Source organism: Rhagoletis pomonella, unplaced genomic scaffold (genome assembly GCF_013731165.1).
Source record: "Rhagoletis pomonella isolate Grant_MI unplaced genomic scaffold, Rhpom_1.0 Rhpom_scaffold_00003, whole genome shotgun sequence".
Taxonomy (NCBI): Eukaryota; Metazoa; Arthropoda; class Insecta; order Diptera; family Tephritidae; genus Rhagoletis; species Rhagoletis pomonella.
Genome location: NW_023458557.1, coordinates 95,753,398 through 95,761,061, shown reverse-complemented (window position 1 = coordinate 95,761,061; position 7,664 = coordinate 95,753,398).

Below are 7,664 nucleotides of genomic sequence, written 5' to 3'. Positions count from 1 at the left end.
AAAATGAAAAAAAAATCGGGTATATTTTTTCGGTATAGTACAATCCTAGGGGTTGAGCGCATTCAAATTCCGACTTTACTTAACCACATGCATTTTTGGACCACCCTATTTTACATACATGTGTATATGCAGGTTGAAATTCGATGATGTAGTCCTCAAACAATATTTTTTTTCAAAAATAAATATTGCAAATTTTCAAGGATTTTTAAGGACAAAATTTGTAAAGCACATTTTCCATGTCCATTCATCCTGATGCACCACAGAATTTATTCTGATCTAATTCTACTGAATTTTTATTATATTTGAAACCCTCGCTTTTATTCTACATGGCACTGAATTTTTAAAATAATTTCTTGAAATAATCATATTTTTTAATTCGAAAGTCCTTTAAAAAAAATTCCTGACGTCACCTAAGAATATGGTTGAAGGACCTCTGTACAATTTGATTTTTCGATTAAATCGACCCTATCGCATCTAGTCTGTGAATAAGAAGTCATCTCCAGCAGTTGTGAGGAGGGTATAGACCCATAATTACTTCAGAATGTGCAATTGCACTCACCTCTCCAAATTTTCTCTAGGAAGTTGACAGAGTGTAGGCTAAGAAACAGTATTGCGAAAAGTATTCATATTCCGATCTTTAAATGAAACAAAAAGTCTCATAACGAACGAAGAAGATTCAACTACTACAATGTTAGATAATATCTTTGAGCCGAAATATGTTTTTTTTTGTGATCTAAAGTGGATTTTGTTTTTTCCTTCACACACGTCACTTTTGGCCATTCAAATTGGCTCACCTTGCCCAACAACCAACCGAATCAAGCGGTAATTTTAAAACTACTCAACCAAAGCGATCGTATTACATTAGATTCACAAATTCTCCAGCGCATCAGTTGCGCCGCTGGTAGCGCTGGCCGCTTTGTTGGGATGACAAAAATATCAATGACAAGCAGATAACTGGTGAGGACGAAAAATTGTGTGAACAAAGCCACAAATGAGCTGCACTAAGCGCTTGAATGCTGCACGCTTTCAGTTTCGAAAACACCACAGCCGCCGCGGTGGGACATTGAGACACAAATAGCGCCACTAAAGTTGCACTCATATTGCCAATGTGTACAAACATTGCTTCAATAGACATTTTATGCAAATCTCTACAAAATGTGGATGCACTCAATTTGGCTTCCGTTGAGTGTTGCTACTACAGTTGATAATTATCTTTAAAGTAAGTACATGTTAAAGCCGTTAAGATACTTTGGGACACATAAAGATTTGTTTCGAATACATTTGCCGGCTAAGCACCAGGCGTTTTTGCACTACCGCAAGCAATGGACGACGGTTTTGGAGTCTTAAAAGAGGTGCTATCAAATTGGAAGAGTACTCAGTTAATACTTATGCATGTATGTGTGATTCACTTGCAAAAATTTGATCTTTCATTAGCTGAATGTAATATGATGACCCTAAGTCGATAAGTTTCTTAAATTTAAGCGTTTATACATATTTGAGCTTTGTACCTACCACGATTTGATTGTTAGGAAAAAGGGAAAAAGTCAACAAAATCTTAGCGGTAGAAGTTATAGTTATAGATACTATTTTGCAGACCGCCACATCTTCTCATCCGACTTTTTTTTGCTTCACTTCAGCAGCAATCGAAACCGCATCATCGCGATGTGCAAAGTCAGCCACCCTAACCACTGAGCTGTGCAGAGAGTTTCTCGAATGATTTAAGCTTAGCATACAGATCTTAAGAGAAATCATAAGAAATATTTTTATTTATTTCTGCTACTTGAAAAAGTACTTTACCGTTGCTGTAAATTTTCTTGAAGATATACATAACTAGACGAGCATTCGTTTTTAGAAAGTTTCAAACTTGTTTAAGAAACAAAAATTTCCTTTTCCATCCCTGAGCGTTTTTATATGAATTTTTAGTTTTCCTTGAGATCATTACTTAGCTGCGGTAGAAAATATCAATATGATTGTGAATACGTATGTATGTTTAAAACATCTCACAGCTGGGATCACTCGATTCAATTTAAACAGATTCTGACGAAAAGAGCAAAAAGAAGTTGTATTAAGTGTAAAAGTAATTACTATAACATGGGAATTGAGTAAATTTAAAGCATATTTTGCCAATTTTAAGTAAGTTAATGTTCTGTGTTGATTTCAACAGGATATTGTGGAAATGATCTTGGATTTGCAGCTGGAATTGCATTTGCATATTTTATGCTTGCTACCATGGCAACCGTATGTGTTTTATTGTTGTGAATTTACAAATGCACCGAAATATGCAAATGCAAGATCATATGCACAAGACCCAGAACAGCAATACTGATTTGCTAAAAATGCATACGTATACCAAGAAAGTATCTTCGAAAGGAACTTGATCGCATTTAAGAGCAAGACTGGTAAAAAAGTTCTGTTTGCGGTTTCAACAAGATAAAAACAAATATATATATATATACATTGAATTTACAGTGAATTTTAAGATGCAGTGGTATAAATATTCTAGACGAAAAATCCGATTTATTCGATAACAAAACTCCGGTTTATTCGATATTCAAAAAATCACGATTCCAAAAAACCGCCCAAAAATGTTGGAAAAACCCGAGTTTAGAAAATCAAGTCAATAACCCTACCCTAATCCATCATATGCTTTCCATAGATTGATAGAACAGTCTTCATTTTGCAAGTTTAAGAATTGTTTTCATTCACTTGCCACGCCAGTCTTTCAGAATGTCGCAAGTTGGATATACATATATGGCATATCAAACTTCTTCATAAACATTGGATATTAAATCGCACGCTCAACTAAATTTTTAGTAACTGTATTCTATATTCGTCCCATAGTAGTGTTGATCTGCCTGCGAAACTGTTCCCAAGCCAATCAAATGAACAGCTCTAATCATTAACTGCATTGCCTACATTCAGGCAGTAACTGTAGCCGATGAATGAAGAGAACAGAAGTTGCAAAGCCACTGTAGCACTGCTTTTACAGAGGCGCCTTGATAAGTGGCTACTTGCATTGACTGGCTTCAAAGAAGAAATAATCAAAAGGCAACAAATCGGACTCGTTCGGCATTATTCAAAAGGGAAACAAAAATTTTCAACATTTAGTTTTGAAGAGTTCGTCTTTAATATTGTTGAGAGACTGTTTCTGATAACGGTCTCAAATTAAATACGTATGTACATATAATAGTAACCGCTTTCTTTACACAAAACGGTATTTTAATGATAAAAAAATTATTAATTTTCATCATGTTGACCAGCAAATAAGTTTTATGTAAACAAATACTTATGTAATCGTGGAATATTTTAATCAGTGCTCAGCCACTTTGTAAACAAGAAACCTAAGGGAAATATTATTTGAAAAGATGCGCGGAATTGCGGAACAATACTTGGTATTGCTAATCCTGACGCTCCATATTGCAGTATGAATACTGCTCCCGAAAATTTTCACAAAGGAAAATACAAAAGAAAACCAAGTATTAAGGCAACATTTTGATGAAGAAACGCACGGAGAAATTATAGCAAAATTAGGTAAAACAATGCATTAAGACGTATCTCTATACATCCTTTGCATGACCTTAACCTTCCTTCCCTTCTTCCTTCTTCTCCGAACACCTTCTGTTCCGCCGAACAGCTCTACTTCACGAGCAGCCAGTCATTATGGTGCGTAATTTCTTGACTGGCGCTGGTGGCTATTTCGCGCGGAGTTACAATACGGGTATTCACGATCCGGTGAATATTGTCTAGCATAGTGCATAGGTAGCCTAAATAATATGATTGGATTTTTTTTTTTTTGGTGTTTGAACACATGAAACAACAACAATCATGCTATTTACGCTATCTCTGCACCATGCTAGACAGTATGCACCGGATCGTGAATATCCACAGGGCTGGCTTCTTCAACTCAACTTAACTTAGTTAAGCCAATTTTCTTGACTTAGTCAAGAATAAGCTATGTAAAACGTAGGCTAACTTTTGACTTAAGTCCGAAAAGTGGCTAAACTAAGTAAAGTTGAGTTGGCGAAACCAGCCCATAATGTTTTCGGTAATATTAATGAACATCCACTTTCCGAGCAAGAAACTTTTCCCATTTATGAGATTTTCGACGAAATTGACAACTATCAGCCTTGGCTGCGTATTTATATGCTACGGAGCACGACTGATACACAATCACGCAAGTGGAAACATCACTTGCATGGTCTGGAGCTGAAGAAGCAATATTTTTTTTGGCTTGGATGGGTGATGATGAGAAATCATCGATTTTTTCATTGGTGATGACATCGGAGGGCCAACATCGATCCTCGAATTTCATCAGAAATAAGCAGTCTTATTGGAAGCGTTCGCGCAATTTTTAACCTTATTTGTTCTTATGCATTATTTCCTCGAAATGATGTGTATGATTTTACAGATTTGTTTAGAAAAATGTTTTAAAAAACTTGAATCAAATAAAGTATTTTACTACCTTCGCCTTTTTTATGAATCATAGGAAAAAAAGAAGACACCTATTTTTTATTTCATTCTGATGTTCGAAAATCTCGAAATAAACTTTCCCAAGTTTTGAACCCAAAAAGAGTTATTTGTTTTCAAATTATTGCAGTTAATAAACTATTTGTCGGAGAAAATCAGTTAAGTAACCAAAATGTGCGTAATCACCTCGGCCGAAGCACCGAGCTCCAGCCACTACACGAACCACCCCTTTACAGTGCTTCTTAACCCAGCTCAACAAACAGCCTTCTTCGTTTGGGCGGAGCCTGCCGAAAACTTAGGTGTGTCGATCATTTCAGCGGCAGTATAATCCGTATTACACTTGCGATTTACAAAGAGAGTGGGTGATAAAAGCTTTAGCAAGACCTTGCTCAGAAAGGAAATCATACTATTGATGAGAGAAACAGGAGGAAATGTACATAGTAAACAAATGAGGCGTGTTCGTTAAATAGTTAACAATTTAGAGCTTCCGATATTCACTTTTGGCACAACAAATTGAAATAAAGGTGTACAACTAGAATATCTCACTTCATCCAAATATGGTGCAGACAATCTTTCTGAATTTCAAGTTGAATAGCACTTCCAAAGTTAAGGCCAATGCGAATAGAATAAATCTCGTTCAATTAGGATCGCAGGTGTTCTTGTCTCAACAATTCAATGGAATTCAATTAAACGCTATTAAGATAATTAAATACTAAACAAAATAGAACAAAGCAAATGTGTAAATACATCTACATACATACATACATTTACATATATCTTTGTGGAAGCGCTCGTGACATGCGACAGAAAAACGTGCGTTCGTTCGTTCAGCTCAACAGCTGCGGAAGTTGTCTGCGACAAGGTGACAATGACGCGAAAATCAATAGGTACCACAACAGCCAAATGAAAGCTAAACAAACCAATAAACAATGATCGATATTCTGTAGACAAAGCAGCAACAACAACAACTATAGACAATAAGCGCGAAAGAAGCCAAGCGAATGCGGCTCGAAGAAGAGGCGCGCTGATAAGAAGGGTTCTGGTAAACAATTTCTTAACAGCTTGGTGGGAACTCTAGAAGCTATTTGACAGCACACATGGTTAGATAAACTGCAATTGCAAAAAGTGAAAATATCAAAAACGCACGACCAGTGTTACCGTTTTAGATTTCGCCAAAAGATATTTTGGACGTCATTCATTTCAAAGAAACGAAATGTTAAAGTCGAATAAAGCCAAGATATTTTAAAAGGATTCTAATGCGAAAAGATTAAACTTGTTAACCAAATAATTTATACTAGAGTTTCAGTTACTGTCGAAGTTCGACCGTTTTTCTAGTTTTTAAGAGTCTGGGAGAGGTTTTCTAACTTAACACGTAGCTAAACTTGTAAGGAACAAAGTAACTTGTCGGAAAATCTTCTGGTTTGGAACTAAAACGTGACTAAAATTTTTATATCTTTGAAGAACTTCGGCAGCACTTGGAATTGACCGAAATAATCCAGTTTATCGATAAATTTCAATGATTTGATACATATCGATAATTCTATAAATTTCAAAAAAACTAAAATCCGATAACTCAACAAAATTCGATAACTCGACCTATTTCGATAAATGTGAAATTTGAGGGCTTGGTAAATTTTGGAAACTCAAAAATTTATACATCTTCGGATACCTTATAAATTTTTAATTTTGTCAGCTCCATATTTTTCGAAAGCTATCGAAAAATTTCCATAACTCGTTGCACTCTGTTAACACGATAAAATTCGGTAAGCAGTGATAACTCGATAAACTTATATAATCTTGAAATTTCGATAATGCGATATATTTTCAAAATTCTATAAACCTCGATGCGATAAATCGACCAATTTCAATAGATCAATAATTATCGATAACTCTGTTAGAGGAAAGAACTCGATGCATTACGATAATTCGATTAATTTCGTTAAGTCTATAAATAATGATAATTCCATAAATATCGATAACTTGATAAATTTATTTAACTTGATAAATTTCGATAATCCCATAAATTTTTATAGCACGATAAATATCCGTAAATTTCGACAACTAAGTTTCTGTGTCTATAAATTTCGACAACTCAATAAACATTGATCAATTTAAATAATTCGATACGTTGCAGTAACTCAATAAGCATGGATAACTCGATAAATTTCGATAACTATAAACTTCGATGATTCGATAAATTTCGATAACTTTTATGACTGAATTTATTTCGATTCCTATCGGGAAATTTCAATTAATTTTCTTACTCTTTCAATTATCCTAATTCCTTTGTACTTCTCATTGTCTCCATTTTCGATTTTTATCTTCACTTTTGCCTTCTTTTTTTTTGTCTTCATTGTTATCATTTATTTCTTCATCCTCATATTTATCTTTATTTCAAAGTTTAATTTCAAATACGAAGTAAAACAAAATGCGAAAACAGCTCAAATTGAAAAGGCCGATTTTGGCCGTAATTTTCAACCAATTTGGAAACTCTCCTCATCTACAGAATATTAACTTTCCAATGGTGTTCTTGGCCAGGGGGTAGCGCTACATTAAAAAGAGTTCCATTCTAGTCGCACCGGACGGGGGACAGAAATATCTGAAGTCAATTCCGTGCTCTGAGCGGTGGCAGCCACTCTAACATAACCTAACCCACCTAATCGCCCCGGGCCTATAATAGCCCGAAGGATAAATACAGTGCCGGACAAAAGTATTGGCACAGAGAATTTTTCGCAATATCTGAAAAGTTTTTTATTCTAATTTATTTTCGATAATTTTTTATAAATATATAGTTCGTCCTACACCAAAAAACATAAAAACTAAATCTCTAAATTTTGTGCAAAACTCAGGAAAATTCAATAAATTTGCATACTTATTTGCAACTTTCTATTCAGATTTTTTAGAAAAATTCTAAGTATGCAGTTTTATAGCTCAACTAATTTTAGTATAACAAAGTGCAAGCTTGAAGGTGCTAAAAAATCGCATTGATTTTTGGCAATTTTTTTTCAGTCATGTTCTTCCGTACAAAGTATGTTCGACAATTATTTTTTGTATGGAGAAAATGAGCAAGACCTTCTACTAAAAAAATGTCCAAAAATCAACGCAATTTTTTAGATACTTCAGACTTGCACTTTGTTACACTAAATTTGAATGGGCTATAAAACTGCATACTTAGAATTTTTCTAAAAAATCTGAAT